We start from the raw sequence: 20,718 nt of genomic DNA on the forward strand, positions 1-20,718 counted from the left end.
TAACAGGGTATGTGCTGAATTCAAGTGATATTGAAGAACAAGGACATTATGGAAAAAGACTTTTATCTTAGGCTGGTTGTGTTCTGCGCTAAAGTACCTCATGTCTTATAACCAATCAGAGGATGATATTCAGGCATTAATTCAGCACTGTTATGAAAATTCACTTGTTTATAAAATAGTCCTCTGCCCCTTCTTTTTGACCATTCTCTAACAGACTACTGAGATGAATGTTTTGTCTTTGACATTTTCTGAGGAGTAAATTAAAGATGCAATGGACGAGTTTCCTCCTGCCCGATTACTGACTCAAAGGGATTTTATCAGACTCGTCCTAGTAGAGGAAAAGTTTCTTTCTTTAATTAATAAGTTGATTTCTTCCACAGGGGGCACCTCAGACCTACAGATACTTGTCTGACCAGAAGGGTCCCAAGTTGATTTACAACTGCATGACCCCGAGTGTCATTGAAAGTCAACTGTTTAAAATACTGTTGGAGCAGCACTGCTGAAAGGCACTATATAGACTAAGTATCAGGAGCTCTGGAATAATGACTATGTGAAGGAGCGAGTGACAGATGTGACTACTGCAGAGTGTCCCCCCTCCATTGGCCACTCAAGGGGTCCATCATTCTGAATCAATCCACCGAGGACTCACGGGTCAGTCAGATGTTGGCCATACTGATGAGAGTTTGGTGTCCTACTGAGTCACTTGACGTCACATTAGACATTAAACTTCACCACCTTCTTCTTGTTTCTAGATTTGTCAATTCTGCTATTTCTGGAAATTCTGAAATTCTCAAAAAAATGAATTCTCGTTGAAGGTTGGGATCTCCCTCCAGTGACAGAGGAAACTCAGAAGTGGCAGTTTGAAAGGCTTCTTATTCATTCAAGCAGTAATGGTCTGAAATTTCACCTTGTCTGACAAGCTGGAGATCAATTTCAAATAAATATACACTTGGATAAGATTAAATTATACTATTAGGGTTCTCAGTTGATTCAGAAGTTGCGATAGACGAGGTCCACGTTATCAAGCACCCACCCCCTGACCCAGTCCCACACACGCCTCGTTTTTGTGTGAATTTAATGTAATTCCTCAACCTTGTTATGTAGGAAATAGATAAGCTGTAATTCTGTAGCTCTGAGAACATCTAATGTTGTGTTCCTGACTGAAGTATCGATGAAACTCCTCCAGTATATTTAATTTTCTTTTAGACTATTGGACGAAGTATGCGGCAAATTAAACATATAAACAAAGGGTTAAAAGACACTAAAGTCCGACCGCACATAAATGTTAAATCTGCTTATTCCAAAAATGCCAGGGTGTTTGTGGTTGTGCTGTCAGGTGCAGCTCTCAGGTAGATGTCTTCTTTGTCTTCTTCTGTTAGCTGTTCCCATTAGTGATCATCTTATTCCATATCTTCCTGTCCTCGTCATCTTGCTCTGTCACACCCATCCATCACCTTCATGTCTTCTCTCAGCACATCCATAAACCTCCTCTTAGGCCTTCCTCTTCTCGTCTTGCCTGGCAGCTCTATCCTTAACATCCTTCTCCCAGTATACCCAGCATCTCTCCTCTGCACATGTCCAAACCAACACCATCTCACCTCTCTGACTTTGTCTCCCAACCGTCCCACCTGATCTGACTCTCTAATGTCCTCATTTCTAATCCTGTCCATCCTCGTCACATCCAATGCAAATCTTACCATTTTTAACTCTGCCACCTCCAGCTCTGTCTCCTACTTTCTGGTCAGTGCCACCGTCTCCTGCCCATATAACATACAGTAGCTGGTCTCACTACCGTCCTGTAGACCTTCCCTTTCACTCTTGCTGATACCTGATCTAAATCAGGGTGTCCAACTCTGACCCCAGAGGGCCACACTGGCTGCAGGTTTTCCTTCCTGACACTTTCTTAATCAGTAACCAATTTCTGCTGTTAATTGACTTCTTTTCCATTCCCTTCCCTTTGTTAATTGAAGAATCCTCTGAATTGCTTCTTTATTTCCTTAAATGGCAGCCAAATAAAAATGAGATGTGAAGTGAACCAACGATTGACGAGCCAGGGGGTATCAACATGACCAGTTGGGGTATCAAACTCCCACCAGTTTCTTAATTAGAAGCTGATTGTTGTTGTTAATTGAACTCGTTATTTAATTCCATGGCTGTGCTCTCGTTTGACCACAGCAGAAAGCACATCAGCGTCACCGAGACCTTCATCTTTCTTTATTTTCTGATACTGTGTGACAGCAAAGGTTATCTGGTCATGTCTCGGGTCATTTTGTATTTCATTACTGGTTGGTTGCTAATTAAGGAATAAAAGAAACAGATAAGGGGTCTGAGTCTTAAATAGCAAGTCAATTAAAATGAAGAGGAAAAAAGTTAATTAGCAGCAAAAATGGGTCATTAATTAAGAAAATGGTTAGAATGAAAACCTGCGGCCCTCCAGGATTGACGTTGGACCCCACTGATCTAAATTAAACAAGGAAACAGTCAAGTCTCCATGTGCCTCGTGTGTTCTTGAAAACGGTGATGGTAAGCAGGTGTGTGTGTGTAATGAAGAGTTACCGTTCAGGAGAAGCCATCTATACCACCAAACAGCACAATACTGTACCTTGTTTTACAAAGGCAAAAAATAAATAAATAAATAAATAAATAAGTATTAAAAGATAAAATGACTATGAACGTGTCTAACTGTACTTACCTTATTGCCTCAGTCTACCCCACCAGACTCCTTTCACTCGTCTACAGCATATCCAGCGTGAGGTATTCTCAGTTTTATGTCTAAACCCAAAGTGTCAAGTTCTTCATCTGACCGGTGCTGTGGACTCCTTGAGGAGAGGTTTGCTTCAGCCATACACCTCGATACACACACAGCCAAGGGACTGGCAAAGCAGGGAATGGGATTAACAGTTGGATCCGCAATCTTGGATTCTGCCTCACGTGTGATGAAGGGTGTGAGGCCGAGCGTCGGTGATGTGACACTTAATTCTAGGGAGGCAACAGTGCAACACGTCCTACCAACACAGTCAAGAAGGATAAAGCTACAAAATGGCAACAGGCCACACTTACAATTTAGCAATAAAAACAGTTTATTAATTGTCAATTCATTATTAACACCAAATGCTCATGTATTAATAATCTCTAATGTACAAGGCCTACAAGAACTCAAAGTAAAGAAGCAGAAAAAAATATTTAAAGCAAGCAAAATGTCAAGAACGTTCACATTGTAACAGGCCTGGCTCATCTTTGACTAACTCTGCTGGTTATCAGATGAAACGCAGAAAGCAAGCTGATGAAATGTCGGCTAACAGGAGCGCCGCAGAACAATCCCACCACTCAGGTGAGTCCTTCTGAATGAAGACAGACCAGGGAGGGCAGCTGGCTTTGTTCATGTCTTACAAGTCTGTCCTTCTCAGAGTTCCATCCACTTTGTGCTCCAGTCCCAAACTCCAAATGTGCTACGGGGTGCAGTGGGGTTGCCGGTCTGGAAGTGTCACTCTATACAGGGCTGATGAATTGTGCCATCAAAATCAACAACAGTGATTGATCACAAATGTGACATTACATGTTTGTGTGATCTTTGTGATGACATTACAGTTTCAGAACATGCTAACCGATAAATAACAGACTTATTCAGTGCATGGGCACAGATTTGAAATCAAAAACACATGAACTCTGAAGTCTGCATGTCACGGCTGTCCTCAACAGTCCACTCAGGAGTGACTGACAGTTCTTTTCACCAATCAGCTTTCTTCTTTTGTTTTCAGTTGGTACCTGCCTTTTCTGTGCTGTCCTTTCTGATTTTGTCCATGCCACCTCTGTCACTGAGTGTATTTCATCGATGTCACCTCCTAATTTTGTGGGTTGTACATTTTATATTTCTCTGCCTTCTTGCATTTCATGGCCAATGTGCCCTTTTTAGATAAGTCCTTGTAAGAGTGAAGCTATACTCACACATTTGAGAACATCAATGAAACAAAATGTAAAAAGAGTGTGGCCAAAACATGAAACATAAAACTTACAAAAGTCCAAGCAGAGTGAACCAACGCCATGTAGTGAGGGGGTCAAATGTGACCTTCAGTGGTGGGGGTACAGAAGGGGCCACTTCTGCTTTTTGGAGTTTTCTGTCAAGTAAATGAAGCTGAAGCTTTGTGTAGCTGAAACTCTCTCAAAGCAGAGCTTTCTAATCGTCCATCCTGCTGTTGGAGTTTATTGAGCTCCTGTGGCCTCCAGCTTGTAGTCTCGACGTGAAGAAACATTGTCTTGGGTATCGATATGAAGAAGGTGCTGAACTCAAACTGAAGCTGAACCAACACATTCGGAGTATAGAGCATCCTTCACACACCACCCCAGAAGATACTGACATGGAGCAAAGTGACATCCGTTATATTACTAGGTTAATATATCAGATTATCAGCTGGGTCAGCAGATATCTCTGTGTGTTTCTGCTTTGTCTTCCCTTTTTCTCTTATATGTCAGACAATAAAATCAGTTCACTTCATTTTCATTGTGTTCTGCATTCATTATGGTGTCCAATTTCTCATAAAATTATTATTTTAAATAATATTCCTTCTATACATTAATTGATATTCTTCACAACTATGGTTCCCCGTGCTAACCCTATCATGCTGCTGTGACTCCATCTTCAGGACTTACACATTTCTCTTTGAACCCTGAATATTTCATTTTATTTGTATTTAGATCTTCTTAAATTCTCACTTTTGGACTCACCCTTGACACACAGCTGATGAATGTGTTTGGTTTGTAAAGACTTATCATTTATAAATGATAACCTAAATTAGTGTAAAAGTCTTATAAAGACTCTCTACATTAGACTGTCATGTGACGGCTCTCTTTTTAGTCTCCTGTCCTCCTCGACTGTCCCTCCCCAGTATCTGATTGGACAGCACTGGCTGTTAGCTGACATCACTAAATGACTTCTTCATTATCAGCGTTAAGAACGGCTGTCTGCACTCAGCCCAGGCGTCAGCCATCAGATGACATCCCAGAGACGGTACAAGTTCATTGCTACTCAGATAAGGCCCCATCTCCAAAACTCTGAAACAAAAATATTCCCCTCGTTGTCAGTGTCACCTCCTGGTAGTTGGCACTGCACTGTGGATTTGATTTGATTTCTCCATTTTTATTAGTACATTGAACTTTTTCAGTTGTGATCTGTGGTTGAAGTTGTTATCACCACACAGTACTGTTGCTACCTCATTCTGTTGTCTGGTGTTTGTATTGTTCACCATCTTATGTCACAACACTGGTGCAGAGATGATCAGTCCCTGTGTGGCTGATGCCCTGGCAGTACAGTTTCTGAGTCCTTTGTGAAATCTTACGTGTTGTTGATGACGGCTGAGACAAGAGGACCACTTTCAACATTCAGAACATCGAAGAGGCTTACCACAAGTAAACAAGTAATTTATGAATATGAAGACCACTGCTGTCTGAAAACCATTAACCACATTTAGGACAACAATGAGGTTTTTTTTTGCACTTCTAAGTTGTTGAAGAAGATTCTTGCTGTTTGTGAAATACAGTGCATCACTTTTTCCACATTTTGTTATGTTACAGCCTTATTCCAAAATGGATTAAATTCATTTTTTTCCTCAGAATTCTACACACAACACCCCATAATGACAACATGAAAAAAGTTTACTTGAGGTTTTTGCAAATTTATTAAAAATAAAAAAAACTGAGAAATCCCATGTCCATAAGTATTCACAGCCTTTGCTCAATACTTTGTCGATGCTCCTTTGGCAGCAATTCCAGCCTCAAGTCTTGTTGAATATGATGCCACAGGCTTGTCACACCTATCCTTGGCCAGTTTCGCCCATTCCTCTTTGCAGCACCTCTCTAGCTCCATCAGGTTGGATGGGAAGCGTCGCTGCACAGCCATTTTGAGATCTCTTCAGAGATGTTCAATCGGATTCAAGTCTGGGCTCTGGCTGGGCCACTCAAGGACATTCACAGAGTTGTCCTGAAGCCACTCCTTTGATATCTTGGCCATGTGCTTAGGGTCGTTGACCTGCTGAAAGATGAACCATCGCCCCAGTCTGAGGTCAAGTGCGCTCTGGAGCAGGTTTTCATCCAGGATGTCTCTGTACATTGCTGCAGTCATCTTTCCCTTTATCCTGACTAGTCTCCCAGTCCCTGCCGCTGAAAAACATCCCCACAGCATGATGCTGCCACCACCATGCTTCACTGTAGGGATGGTATTGGCCTGGTGATGAGCGGTGCCTGGTTTCCTCCAAACGTGACACCTGGTGTTCACACCAAAGATTTCAATCTTTGTCTTTCAGACCAGAGAATTTTCTTTCTCATGGTCTAAGAGTCCTTCAGGTGCCTTTTGGAAAACTCCAGGCGGGCTGCCATGTGCCTTTTACTAAGGAGTGCCTTCCGTCTGGCCACTCTACCATACAGGCCTGATTGGTGGATTGCTGCAGAGATGGTTGTCCTTCTGGAATGTTCTCCTCAATTCACAGAGGACCTTTGACAGAGTGACCATTGGGTTCTTGGTCACCTCCCTGACTAAGGCCCTTCTCCCCCGATAGCTCAGTTTAGATGGCCGGCCAGCTCTAGGAAGAGTCCTGGTGGTTTCAAACTTCTTCCACTTACGGATGATGGAGGCCACTGTGCTGATTGGGACCTTCAAAGCAGCAGAAATTTTTCTGTAACATTCTCCAGATTTGTACCTCGAGACAATCCTGTCTCAGAGGTCTACAGACAATTCCTTTGACTTCATGCTTGGTTTGTGCTCTGACATGAACGGTCAACTGTGGGACCTTATATAGACAGGTGTGTGCCTTTCCAAATCATGTCCAGTCAACTGAATTTACCACAGGTGGACTCCAATTAAGCTGCAGAAACATCTCAAGGATGATCAGGGGAAACAGGAGGCACCTGAGCTCAATGTTGAGCTTCACGGCAAAGGCTGTGAATACTTATGTACATGGTATTTCTCAGTTTTTTTATTTTTAATAAATTTGCAAAAACCTCAAGTAAACTTTTTTCATGTTGTCATTATGGGGTGTTGTGTGTAGAATTCTGAGGAAAAAAATGAATCGAATCCATTTTGGAATAAGGCTATAACATAACAAAATGTGGAAAAAGTGATGTGCTGTGAATACTTTCCGGATGCACTGTATGTGTTGTATTCCAGTGTGTTCATTCCAGTGTAAATTCATACTGTATGTGGCTCTGAGGTTACCATACAACTAGGATCTGTTTGCCACGTTCAGTGTTTTCTCCACAATTCTTATGTATTTATTAACTACTTTAAATTGGAGTCCTTTACCGCATTCTGAAGATTTTCCTTCATTTATTATGCCTGAGGATCCAAAGGAAAGATCATTTGTCATTTCTGGGACAGGCTTTTCTTCAATATGACTTTATGTGCGTCTCCGAAAACTTTTCTGGAATAGAACCCTTTACCACATTCAGAACAGGTGTACTGCTTCTCTCCAATGTGGATCCTTCTGTGGCACCTACATGCGCTTGGACGTGAGAATCGTTTGCCACACTCTGCCCAGCAATAAGGTTTCTCTCCGGAGTGAATTCTCATGTGATCCTTAGCAGTCGTGCTGTCTGAGAAAAGCTTGCCACAGTCAGAACAGCTTTGTTTCTTACTAGAATTAATTATTTTATGCTTGTGAAGAGAACTGTTATATGAGAATCGCATTCCACATTCAGTACAACTATAAGACTTCTCTCCAGTTTGACTTCTCCTATGTATGTAAACAGAACTGAGGTGTGAGAATTGTTTGCCAAATTCCAAGCAATGGTGAGGTTTCTCTCCGGTGTGACGTCTGATGCGACTCATTTTGGTGCTTTGTTGTGAGAACTGCTTATCACATTCAGGACAACAATAAGGTTTATCTCCAGTATGAGTTTTGATGTGGCACTGAAGTGTGCTTAAATATAAGAATCATTTCTCTCATTCAGAACAGCAATGAGATTTTACTTCAGTATGGATTTTGGCACGTGGATAAAGACTTTACTGGCTTGTATAACATTTGCCACATTCAGAACATACATACATACATACTGCATTTTCGCATTAGTGGGAGTTTGTGGGTTTACTTGCAAAAAGCAAATGTTTAAAACCTTTTTCCACATTGAGAACAGCAATATGGCTTCTCTCCTGTATCAGTTTCTGTGTGCCTTTGAAAATTGCATTTGTCAGAAAATTGTTTGGTACATTCTGAACAGCAATGAGGTTTTTAACCTGTGTGTTTTCTTCTGTGCCTCTGAAGATTGCTGTTACATGAGAAGGACTTTCCACATTCTGAACAGCAATGAGGTTTATTGCCTGTGTGACATTCTCTGTGGTTCTGAAGATAGCTTCTCGATGAGAAGGACTTACCACATTCTAAACAGCAATGAGGTTTTTCTCCTGTGTGGATTCTTCTGTGGGTCTGAAGACTGCTTCTCCTTAAGAATGACTTACCACATTCTCGACAACAATGAGGTTTTTCTCCTGTGTGGCGTCTTCTGTGGTTCTGAAGATTGCTTCTCTTTGAGAACAACATACCACATTCTGGACAACAATGAGGTTTTTCTCCTGTGTGAATTCTTTTGTGGTCCTGAAGGTGGCTTCTCTTTGTGAAGGTCTTACCACATTCCGAACAACAATGAGGTTTTTCTCCTTTGTGGATTCTTCTGTGGTCCTGAAGGTGGCTTCCCCATGAGAATGATTTACCACATTCTGAACAGCAATAAGGTTTTTCTCCTGTGTGGATTCTTCTGTGGTTTTGAAGATTGCTTATAGTTGAGAATGAGTTACCACATTCTGGACAACAATGAGGTTTTTCTCCTGTGTGCATTCTTGTGTGGATCTGAAGATGGCTTCTCCATGAGAAGGTCTTACCACATTCTGAACAGCAATGAGGTTTTTCTCCTGTGTGGTTCCTTCTGTGGTTCTGAAGATTGCTTCTGGTTGAAAACAACTTACCACATTCTGGACAACAATGAGGTTTTTCTCCTGTGTGAATTATTTTGTGCCTCTGAAGTTCACATCTCCTTGAGAACGATTTACCACATTCTAGACAGCAATGAGGTTTTTCTCCTGTGTGGATTTTTCTGTGATGCTTATTAAGATCACTTTTTTGTGTGAATTGTTTGCCACATTCCAAACAACATTTTTCTCCAGTATGAAGTTGTATTTCTTTCTCCACTTGCTGTTGATCAGTTTTGATGGTTTCTGTCTGTGTTACTCCAGTAGCAGGCAGAGAACTGCACTGTAAAAAGTCTACTGTCAGGTTCTCTGATGCTCTTGCTGAATTCTTCATACCTTTCTCTTTGTACTGAAGAGAGAGATGGCCAAATGAAGGTGGAGAGAAGCTGCCATTCTTCTGTAAATCTGAAAGAACACAAACATTTTAACTATATTTTCCCCTGACACCTTTATCCAAGGTGACCTAAAACATTTGAGACACAATTGGTTACATTTCTCTTGTTTTTCCAACTGGAGGAAAGACCGGTCATGTGACTTATTCGAGGTCACAAGGTGTCAATAGCTGAATCTGAACCTGCAACTTCAGGGTTTGATGTCCAAATTCCTAACCACTACCTGACTTTTAAAATAAATGAAACAGTGCAGGTGGTGGCACACTGGTTGGAGTTCCTTACTCACCCTGAGGTGCCATTTATGGTCTGACCACTCAGTGTGTGGTCTTCACATGTTCTGCTGCTGTCTGTTCAATTTCTCCACCTTTCTCTCACATGTGAAGGACAGGCCTGATCTGATCAATCGATCACAAATCAAAATCAGCCAACTTTCACTCCAAGTGACTTGACCGATGATCAGCAAATTAGCTGATCTGAACACCTAATCTTGAATGATAAAAAGCAAGCAAGACATCGCCAACATATAGAAACACGTCCTCACCAGTCTAACAGTTTAATTGCTTTCCTACAAGAGATAACAAATTATGTTAGGTTATGTCTACTGGTGAGGGGACGCTGGCGCACGCATGTTGTTGCCGCTCCTCCCTGTAAACAACACTTCTCACAAAATTCGCCTAATTCTACACTTTCTTACGTTTGTTTTATTTCTTTTATTGTACGTATAGTTCGTGGATACAGCTGACTCGAATTGTATGGATTTGGCTTATATTTACAGATTTTATGGACTCTACTTTGACTGGGAATAGCTGAGTCTGTGGATCACGGGACGAGAACCTTCAAGCATTTCTTTGTGCCTGGCAATCTAGGACCTCGGGATGATCTGTCTCCGTGATTATATTTAATTCGCTTTGCTGATCTGCTCCCGTTTCATCTTATAGTACTATACGACTGGGAACTGATCTGATGTTCTTATTAACCTGGCTTTTGGCTCCGGGGCGATCACGCCTGAAATTACCAAGCGTTACATTTTGTGACTGTGTATTGGAACCTCCAACTCCTGCTACCTCCTCTTGCTGTGCTTTCTGCTGATTGCTATGGCTGCTCACCTACGCTACCACACTCGCCTGTCCTACCAGTTCCACTCTGCTGTGCTGCTTCTCCACTGCTATTCAGATAAGTATTACTCAGCATCATGCTAAAATACTCTCATGACAAACTCCTTCTTATTAAACAGTTTGTCCAGAGCAAATGGTCTGACTGCAACATCCTAAAGGACGCCGGTATTTTGCAGCGCCCGAAATATCTACATCGCGGGTCAGGTCGCCGCCACCGCCGGGCGGCGAATGAAAAGACCACCGGCAGCATTTGCTCAGGAATACGCCGTCCTTCTCATGACCCTGGAAATAGAATTGTCAGTGTGCCAAATTTGCATTATGTGGGAATAAACCCTGATTGCGGCTCTGTGCAGAAAGAAGCCTCATTATGTAATATTGCACTGTTTAACTCGAGGTCTCTTAATGGCAAAGCATTGGTGCTGTCAGAACTCATCACTGACACCAAACTTGATATTCTGTGTCTAACGGAGACTTGGCAAAAAACCAAACGAATTTGCGTCTCTCACAGAGGCGACTCCAATTGGTTTGACTTTCCACTCAGAGCCTCGCAGCTCAAGACATGGCGGCGGGCTGGCAGTAATTATCAGAGAAGACTTAAACGTTAAAAGAATCCCAATTGACTGCCCATTGTCTTTTGAGTGCCTGGCTGTTAAACTAACAACGGAATCAGGTCCTGTCTCACTCATTGTTCTTTATCGTCCCCCAAAATACAATGCATCCTTTTTATCCGATCTGATTGAACTTTTGACCCACCTAAGCTCTTACTCTCAGAGAATTATCCTTCTTGGTGATTTCAACATCCATATTGACACCCCCACATCTAAACTGAGAAATGAATTCCTGTCCTTACTGGACTGTTTTGACTTGACACAACATGTTGATTTTCCAACCCATTCTGGCGATCATATATTGGACCTGATCTGCACTTCTGGACTTTCTGTTGCCAACATTTACAGCACTGATTTGGGACTCTCTGACCATAAAGCAGTATTTTTCACTGTCTCATTACCTCTCCCACCTCTTACCTGTAAACGACAAATTTCTTACAGAAACCTTAAAAAATATCTGTCCCTCTATCCTTTCTGGATCCATTTCTGATCTTTTACTGTCTGCACCTATTCCATCAACACTAGATAGTTTTGTTCACCACTATAACACAGCCCTTCACTCAGCATTAGATAAAACAGCTCCTTTAAAACATAATGAGGTTTCCTTTAAACGTTCAGCTCCTTGGTATAACTCAGAATTGCGATCTATGAAAGCAGCTGGCCGACGCCTTGAGAGAATGTCACGTAAGACTGGCCTCACCGTGCACATCCAGGCTTTCTCTGACCACCAAAGAGCTTACAGAGAAGCACTAACTTCTGCCAAGAACACCCATTATGGCAGAATAATAGAAAGTAGCCATGATAACCCAAGGGTTTTGTTCTCTGTAGTTAATAAACTACTCGAACCCGCATCTGGTCCAACTACCTCTTCTACTGAAGTCTGTGAGGAATTCCTCCACTTTTTCCGTAACAAAATTAAAGATCTAAATAATTCAACCAACATAAATATATCATCTGTTTATATCTCTCCCTGTTTTCCCACTCCATCCAGCTCCTTCTCTAAGTTCTCACCAGTCACATTTGCGTTTGTTAATGACCTGCTTTATAAGATGAGGCCGACTACTTGTGTACTGGACCCCATCCCCACCACACTACTTAAATCCTGCCTTCATGCCATAATCCCGACTGTTACAACAATAATAAACTCATCCCTTGACACCGGCTCTGTGCCGCTCACTTTTAAAATTGCTTCTGTAACCCCAATGTTAAAAAAGTCTGGCCTTGATGCTGACAATCTTAACAATTTCCGGCCTATTTCCTACTTACCTTTCCTGTCAAAAGTTCTTGAGCGTGTTATAGCTTCACAACTCACCAATTACCTAAGCTCTAATAATTTGATGGAACCCTTTCAGTCTGTTTCAGGGCGCGGCACAGCTGTGAACTGCTCTGCTACAGGTAACCAATGATTTGTTATGGCAGCAGACTCTGGACAAACCAGCATATTAATTCTGTTAGACCTCAGTGCAGAATTTGACACTGTCAGACATGACATCCTACTGTTCAGAATGGAGAACATGCTGGGTATCTCTGGCACTGCCCTCCAGTGGTTCAAGTCCTATCTGACTGATAGGCAAGAGTTTGTTAGTCTTGACAACAGTAGATCCAGCTCAGCGCCAGTCACACAAGGAGTCCCTCAGGGCTCTGTCCTCGGTCCTCTGCTTTTCTGTATTTATATGCTTCCCCTTGGCCATATTATCCGTAGTTATGGATTGGGTTATCATTTTTATGCAGATGATACTCAGCTCTACTTCAATGTTAAAAGTGGAACTTCATCAGAGCTTTCTCAGCTCACAACATGCCTTAGTGAAATTAAAACCTGGATGGAGCAGAACTCTTTAAAATTAAATTGCAATAAAACTGAACTCCTGCAAATTGGGACTAAAATGCAACTTAATAAAATGAGCTCCTTCCCAGTCCATCTTGGCAGTGATCTCATCAGACCTGCCTCTACTGTAAAAAATCTTGGTGTCATTTTTGATTCCTCCCTCACTTATTCCGCCCACATAAATCACATTAAGAAACTTTCTTACTTTCACCTCCGTAACATATCCCGTGTTCGCTCCTTCCTCTCCTTCTCTAATGCTGAGAAACTTGTCCATGCTTTTATCACATCCCGCATCGATTATTGTAATTCCCTACTGGCAGGTGCCCCTTCTAATCTTATATCACAGCTCCAGCTTATTCAAAACTCAGCTGCAAGAGTCCTTACTCGAGCCAGCAGCAGCGAGCACATCACACCCATCCTGCTCCGCCTTCACTGGCTCCCTGTGTCCTACAGAATCGAATATAAAATCCTACTAATAACCTACAAAGCTTTAAATAACCTCGCGCCAAACTACATCAGTGACCTTCTCCATCACTATGTGCCTGTCCACCCACTAAGGTCCTCTGATTCTGGTAATCTTGTTGTGCCCGTCACTAATCTACACTCCATGGGTGACAGCAGAGCCTTCAGCTGTATAGCTCCCAGACTCTGGAATGACCTACCAAAATTAATCAGGTCAGCTGACTCCATGAATTCTTTTAAAAAACAACTCAAAACTCATCTGTTCAGGAAGGCTTTTAGCTCTACTTGACTTTATTACCTTTCTCTCAGTTTACTTCTCTGTCAAGATGCTCATGTAACCTGTAAGTGTGTGTGTGTGCGAGACCATTAATTATGTTGTCTGTTTTTTTTTTTCAGAATTTACTGTCTTAATCTTCTTTGTTTATTTATCTGGTTTGTACAATGCTATATACTGTATATTCTGCCGTTCTTTATTTATTCTGTAAGTGCCTTGAGCATGGGAAAGGCGCTATATAAATAAAATGTATTATTATTATTATTATTATTATTAAATTTGTGGTTTGTAATATATGTGCAAAACGAAGTCAGTGATGGAGGATTCTCTGCTAACAGTTTAAACAATACAAACCTTATTCAGCATCTGAGAAGTCAACACAAAAGGGACTGGTGTGAAGAACAAGCTGTTCAAAGGCTGAGGCGACCATCAAGCTTAGTCTAGCTCAGTCACCTACTCTCACTCGGCCTCCAATAATGGCAGCACTTAGAAAACTCAACCTTATAATACAGACAGCAAGAACGCCAAAGACTTACTGTGACAGCAAAAACAGTGGAATTTGTAAGCCTGGACAAACTGCAGCTTTCAGTTCTGGAAGATGTCACCTTCTAGATCATTTAGATCCATGATTCCATCTGCCAGTGAGTGTTTGTTGACTGATTTATTTGTATAATTAATTAACCAGGCATTAGCTATTTTGACTAAAATCCCTTTTATTAGCCTTTCAGTGAATGTGTAGGTAGATGGGAGGAAAGGGATGCAGAGATTTACTGAGCTGGTACATAAAGATATTTTTCCCCCACATTAAACAATGGTACAAGGACACGTATTTCACAGATGATTGCATATCTCAAACACATAAACTGCTCAGTGCCGGTGTCTCGACCACACAGACACACTCAGAGCGACAGACGACAGCCGAGAGATTCAAAGAAACTCCACACCAACAGAACTGCAGAATACATGAAGAAATTGTCAATAAAGATAAAAATAATATTTGAGTCAGCAGCATCAGAGGTGAATCTTTATCTCCATGAATCTCAAACCACAAGAGATGCTGGGTCACTGGCTCTCTGGTGGACCAATAAAAGTTGTCATCCTACCTGTGCCCTCTTTATACGAGTGGGGACAGTGAGGGTCTGTTCAGCATGGCAGCACATGTCGTGGATGACAGGAGGACCAGACTGTCCTCAGAACATGCAGAGATGCTTTAATTCTTAGATAAGAACCTGAACTGTTCACCAATACTGTCTCATTTTCTTCTTGTCATAGTAGATGCCTACAAATATCTAATTGAAATTTTATCTGATTAGAAATGTGGAGTATGATTAATGCATGCCTTTTGTTTTGCTCAGCTTGTTTTTGTTCCATTATGTGTGTATTATGGGTAAATGTTCTCTGTGTATGCTGTATGCAGTAGTATTTTATTATAAAATGTGAAGTTTATGCATGGCTAAAATGACATTTATAATTTAAAAAAGAAATGGTATTATTATTATTGATATCAGCAGGTCCTAATAGAAAGGAATGGGTGCTCAGGTGTCCTGGGGTCAAATCCTGCCCACAGTTGTTCTACATAGGGGTTTGGCATGGCATTTCAGGTTATTCTGGTTCTTCCCCTCATCCGCAAAAACATGCAGGTGAAGTGGAGTGGCGACTCCAAATTGACCTGATGGGACTGTGAGAGATGGAAGGGCCCAAGATCATCTCCAAGTGAAGATTTCACACCACTGCCAGCTTGTCCCGGCCATGCTGCCCCAGCAAGTTCAGGCTGAGAGCAGAACTGAAGATGCTGAAAAAAGACCCTGAGACCCCCTGTATGTCATCATGGCTCATACAGATAGCTCTTCTCACTGTTAACTTGAGTGTCAAGCGCCCGAGATTACCATTAAAAAGATGAGGCACATATTAGGTGTGCACTAGCTTGAACATATTCACTCTTATTTAGTGCACAGGGGTGAGGATTTAATTCTTACTTATTTATTTCTTTATGTGGACATTTCTGACCTTAACTGCCGCACATTTTAAGAAATATACATGTCTTTAACAAAATATGACTTTCGATATTCTCATTAAACGTAAAGCACTGTAAGCCTAACATACGTCACAGCTTCAGTCAGAGCTTCATGATGTTCAAGTCGTGCACTGAACATTTTAGATTTTTCCTTATTCACCCAAGTTTTCTAATTTATCATTTATTAGGTAACCTATTGTTTGTTATCATGGTCCCGAGCAGCTGGTTTTTATCCAAGTTCAACTAACTGTGTTTTCCACTCTCATTTCAATCTTCTAAAAACATCAAAGCACCCACCGTTAGAATTTATAACTGCTCTCTTTCTTTTATATTTAATCACATTACTCACTTATTCCAACACTCCCAGGTGACTCTTCTCCTTCTCTCTCATTTCCCTCAGTGATTTTCTCTTCAGACTCTGATAACTCTGATTTCAGCTCTGCTGAATTCTCCTGCGTAGCCAGTCGTCCCGTATTAGTGGACCAGGGCTGTAAACTGGATGGAGATTCTTCACAGGCATCTTGCTTGAAAATATCCTCAGTTTCATACTTTTGAAGTTCAAGACCAACGGAGAAATCATTAAAACCCTCAGCTTTAATGGCAGCAGTCACCTTCTTGCAATCCTCCTCCTCTTTAAAAACTGAAATTCTTTCTTCATGATCCTCCAGCTTCACACACACATCCTCTGGTGTGAGCCATTCACAATCTTCTTCTTTAATGTCCACCATTCTTTTATCCACGCTATCTTCTTTGGCAGAGGCCATGCTCTGTGGTAAACTCTTCTCTCTTTAAGTGTCTGCACTTCTCTTCTCAGATTCACTTCTCACATGGACAGCCCTGAGTTGGAGGCCATTAGACACCTCAGTGTATGGCCATGTGAAATGGGAAAGCCCTGTGAAAATAAAAGTGTAGAATTAACTTCATAAAGTCAGTAAATATAATGAGCAGACTTCAGCGTCACAGTGCCCTCCATGGGGTTTGATTCAAAGACACATTTCTCTTGATTTCCTCCTCTGCCTCACAGTTTAAAATCACAAATCTAACAATTCAGATGTGATCAAAGTGCATTGCAGACCTTTACTAAAGGGGATTGGCATACATTTCAGTGCCACCATGTAGATATGACAACACTTTATCTACACGGCACCATCATGTTTGGACACAGTAATGGCAGGTCTATTAAAGCCATCATATTTAGGGCTTTGCTGGCTATTGACTGACATGAACGTCAAACAGGAGTACGGGGTCTTCACATCATTGACACATTCACACGTTTCAGTGCAGGAAGTGTTGTGAAGACAAAGAGACCATCAGAAATTGTGACACAATTCATTCATTCGTTCTCAGATAAGAGTACATGGAGCTGCTCAGAAACTACTTAGTGATAATGGTGGGGAATCAGAGAGATGGCAGAGAATTTTAACATTGAAACAAAGACCACCACTGCATACAGTCCCTGGGGTAATGGACTACCTGAGAGACACAATCAGACACTCACAGAAATTATACAGAAAGTGAAAAAGAATACTGGATGTGACTGTTAGTGCCAGATTAGCGCCACAGGGCACTAATGGTAATGAATACCTTGCACAATATTTATGGGTACAGCTCATATCAGCCAGTGTTTGGTCGAAATCCAAATCTTCTCGTGGACAGACCACCTGCCCTAGAAGCCACCACTAGGAGTGTGTCAGTGGAGCACATATTCCGGCGCTGCACACTCCAAGAAGAGCATTTACACAGTGTGCACAATTATTAAGCAAGTTGTATTTTTGAGGATTAATTTTAATATGGAACAAATACAGTCCCATCAGTCAATCCAAAATGTTAATAAACCTGTAACTTGAATGTTTTACAAAGGAAATGTGAGTGTGGACATTCTCAGGGGAATACATATGTGTGCGCAATTATTAGTGTACAGAATTATTATGCAACTAAAGGAGAAACAAAAACTTTCCCATCTCACTTGTTTGTTTTCATCTATTAAAGTGAGAATAATAAACAACTCAAATTGATAAATAAACATTTCAAAAAAAAAAATTAGTGACCAATACAGTGATCCCTCGCTATATCGCGCTTCGCCTTTCGCGGCTTCACTCCATCGCGGATTTTATATGTAAGCATATTTAAATATATATCGTGGATTTTTCACTGCTTCGCGGGTTTCTGCGGACAATGGGTCTTTTAATTTCTGGTACATGCTTCCTCAGTTGGTTTGCCCAGTTGATTTCATACAAGGCACGCTATTGGCAGATGGCTGAGAAGCTACCCAACTTACTTTCTCTCTCTCTCTCTCTTGCGCTGACGTAGGGGGGTGTGAGCAGGGGGGCTGTGTGCAGCTGCTTCCTGAAGGACATGCTGCACGGTGCTTCGCATACTTAAAATCTCAAAGGGCACGTATTGATTTTTGACTTTGTTTTTCTCTCTCTCTCTTCCTGCTCCTGACAGAGGGGGTGTGAGCTGCCGCCTTCAACAGCTTTGTACCGGCGGTGCTTCGCATACTTAAAAGCCAAAAAGCCCTATTGATTTTTTTTTTGACTGCTTGCTTTGTTCTCTGTCTCCTGACGCGCACTCCTTTGAAAATGAAGATATGTTTGCATTCTTTTAATTGTGAGACTGAACTGTCATCTCTGTCTTGTCATGGAGCACAGTTTAAACTTTTGAAAAAGAGACAAATGTTTGTTTGCAGTGTTTGAATAACGTTCCTGTCTCTCTACAACCTCCTGTGTTTCTGCGCAAATCTGTGACCCAAGCATGACAATATAAAAATAACCATATAAACATATGGTTTCTACTTCGCGGATTTTCCTATTTCGCGGGTGGCTCTGGAACGCAACCCCCGCGATGGAGGAGGGATTACTGTATAGCCATCGTTCTTTTCAATAACAGTCATAAGCCTTCCATTCATGAAGTCTGTCAGTTTCTTGATCTGTTTACAAATTTTTGTGCAGCAGCAACCACAGCCTCTCCCAGACGCCGTTCAGAGAGGTGTTCTGTTTTCCTTCCCCGTAAATCTGCCGTTTAAGAAGGGCTTTATGTCAGGTGAGGAAGGAGGCCATGTCATTTTTCTTTTATCCTTAAGGCCTTTACTGGCTAGCCACACAGTGGAGTACTTCGTTGCATGTAATGGAGCATTGTACTGCATAAAAATCATGGTCTTCTAGAAAAATGCAGACTTTTTCTTTTAGCACTGCTTGAATGAAGTGTCTTTGTCTTCTAAAAACTGGCAGTAGATTTGAGAGTTGATTTTGAGTACATTTTAAACCCAAAAAAGGTCCAACTAGCTCATCTTTAATAATATCAGACCATACCAGTACCCCACCTTCATCTTTCTGGTGTATGAGTCGAGGAGGATCTCTGTGCCCGTTACTGATCCAGCCATGGGCCCATCGCTCTGCTCCGTCAAGAGTCACTCTCATCTCATTAGTCCATAAAACCTTTGAAAAATCTGTCTTCACATATTTCTTGGCCCAGTTTTGACATTTCAGCTTATGTGTCTTGTTCAGTGGTGGTTGGATTTCAGCCTTGCCTTACCTTGGCCATGTCTCTGAGCACGGACATCCTTGTACTTCTGGGCACTCCATGTAGGTTGCAGTTCTGGAATATAACAGCACTGGAGGAGAATCGCTTCCTGGTAACTTCACGTTTGATTCTTCTCAAATCTTTGGCAGTTAATTTGCTTCTTTTTTTCACCTCAACACGTTTCTTGTGGCCCTGTTGACTATTTGCAACAAAATGTTTAATGGTTCTGTGATCACTCCCCAATATCTGAGCAATTTCAAGAGTGCTGCATCCCCCCGAAAGACTTTTGACAATTTGACTTTTTTAGTGTCGGTTAAATATCTTTTTTGGCTCATTTTGCCCGAGGAAAACAAGCTGCCTAATAATTATGCACACCTTGATAAACAGTGTTGAACTCCTTAGGCCACACCCTCCCTTATTACACAAATACACATCACCTGATATGCTTAAATCCAATAAGTATTCAAGTTTATACAGCTTAGAGTCGGAATACATAAATAAAAATGATGATATGGTCAAAATACTCACTTGCCTAATAATTGTGCACACAGTGTACTGAAGCTGAGTGTTCAGACCAAATACGGAGAGCATTCCAGAGAAAGGTGAATTCACAAAATGATAAATCTGAGACAAAGTGGACAACAAAAGAGTGGACTGTGCAGAATGGAAGGGACCTGCAGGTGTCACTGGACAGGATGGAGTTGTGAAATGTGTCAGACGTGGAGGTGCTCATGGAAGGACCCACCATTCTAGACTACATAAAGTCAACGGTATAGGTGACAATCGACAGACCAGCAGCAGTGAGAGGGATGAAGAGAGAGATTTATCTAACACTACATCAGATAATGAAAACACTGGAGATGAGAAGGAGACTCTAAACACTTCAGTCCCAGAAGAGCATGTTGATGTTGAAGTTGAGCAAACTCACAGGTTAAGACGGAGTCATTGTGTTTGTCTAGAAAAGGGGCAAACTGTGAGATACAATACAATACAATACATGGTAAATGATATTATATTAAGTACAAAATCTAATCTGTGTCTTCTCACCAAAACCTGGCTTAGTAAATGTGACACTGTCCCCCTAGCTGAGGCGTCACCAGATGGATACTCGTTCCTTCATAAGTCTAGAGATTCAGGTCGAGGAGGAGGCCTTGGAATAATTCATTGTAACAAAATGCAAATCACTTCTAAAAATTTAGGTGACTTTACATCATTTGAGGCATTCATTTTAAATATTAAAACAGATTCCAACACAATTATAGTGCTAGTCTACAGACCACCAGGGCCGTATTCATTGTTCATGACTGAATTTAGCAACCTTTTATCTGACTTGGCTATAAATTATGATCACATAGTACTGATGGGGGATTTTAATGTACACATTGATGTGGAAACTGACACTTTTAGCAAATGTTTTACTTATTTGTTAAATTCAGTAGGATTTTGTCAGAATGTCAAAGGTCCAACTCATAATCATAACCACACATTAGATTTAATTATAACTTACAAAGTTGAAATTCAAAATTTAATTATTACTCCATTAAATAAAGTTATTT

General features: G+C 41.3%; 1 protein-coding gene across 3 annotated transcripts in view; it reads right to left on the bottom strand.

Moving 5' to 3' along the window:
* Positions 1–3,062: 3,062 nt before the first annotated feature.
* The window catches only part of LOC114652431 (gastrula zinc finger protein XlCGF57.1-like), a 596,652-nt gene continuing 578,996 nt past the window's right edge, over positions 3,063–20,718 (bottom strand). For all 3 annotated transcript variants that reach the window (XM_051927956.1, XM_051927953.1, XM_051927954.1), the window contains one exon: positions 3,063–3,765. The gene's annotated coding sequence lies outside the window, so the exon portion shown is untranslated. The remainder of the gene's footprint in view (positions 3,766–20,718) is intronic.

Source organism: Erpetoichthys calabaricus, chromosome 5, assembly GCF_900747795.2.
Source record: "Erpetoichthys calabaricus chromosome 5, fErpCal1.3, whole genome shotgun sequence".
NCBI lineage: Eukaryota > Metazoa > Chordata > Cladistia > Polypteriformes > Polypteridae > Erpetoichthys > Erpetoichthys calabaricus.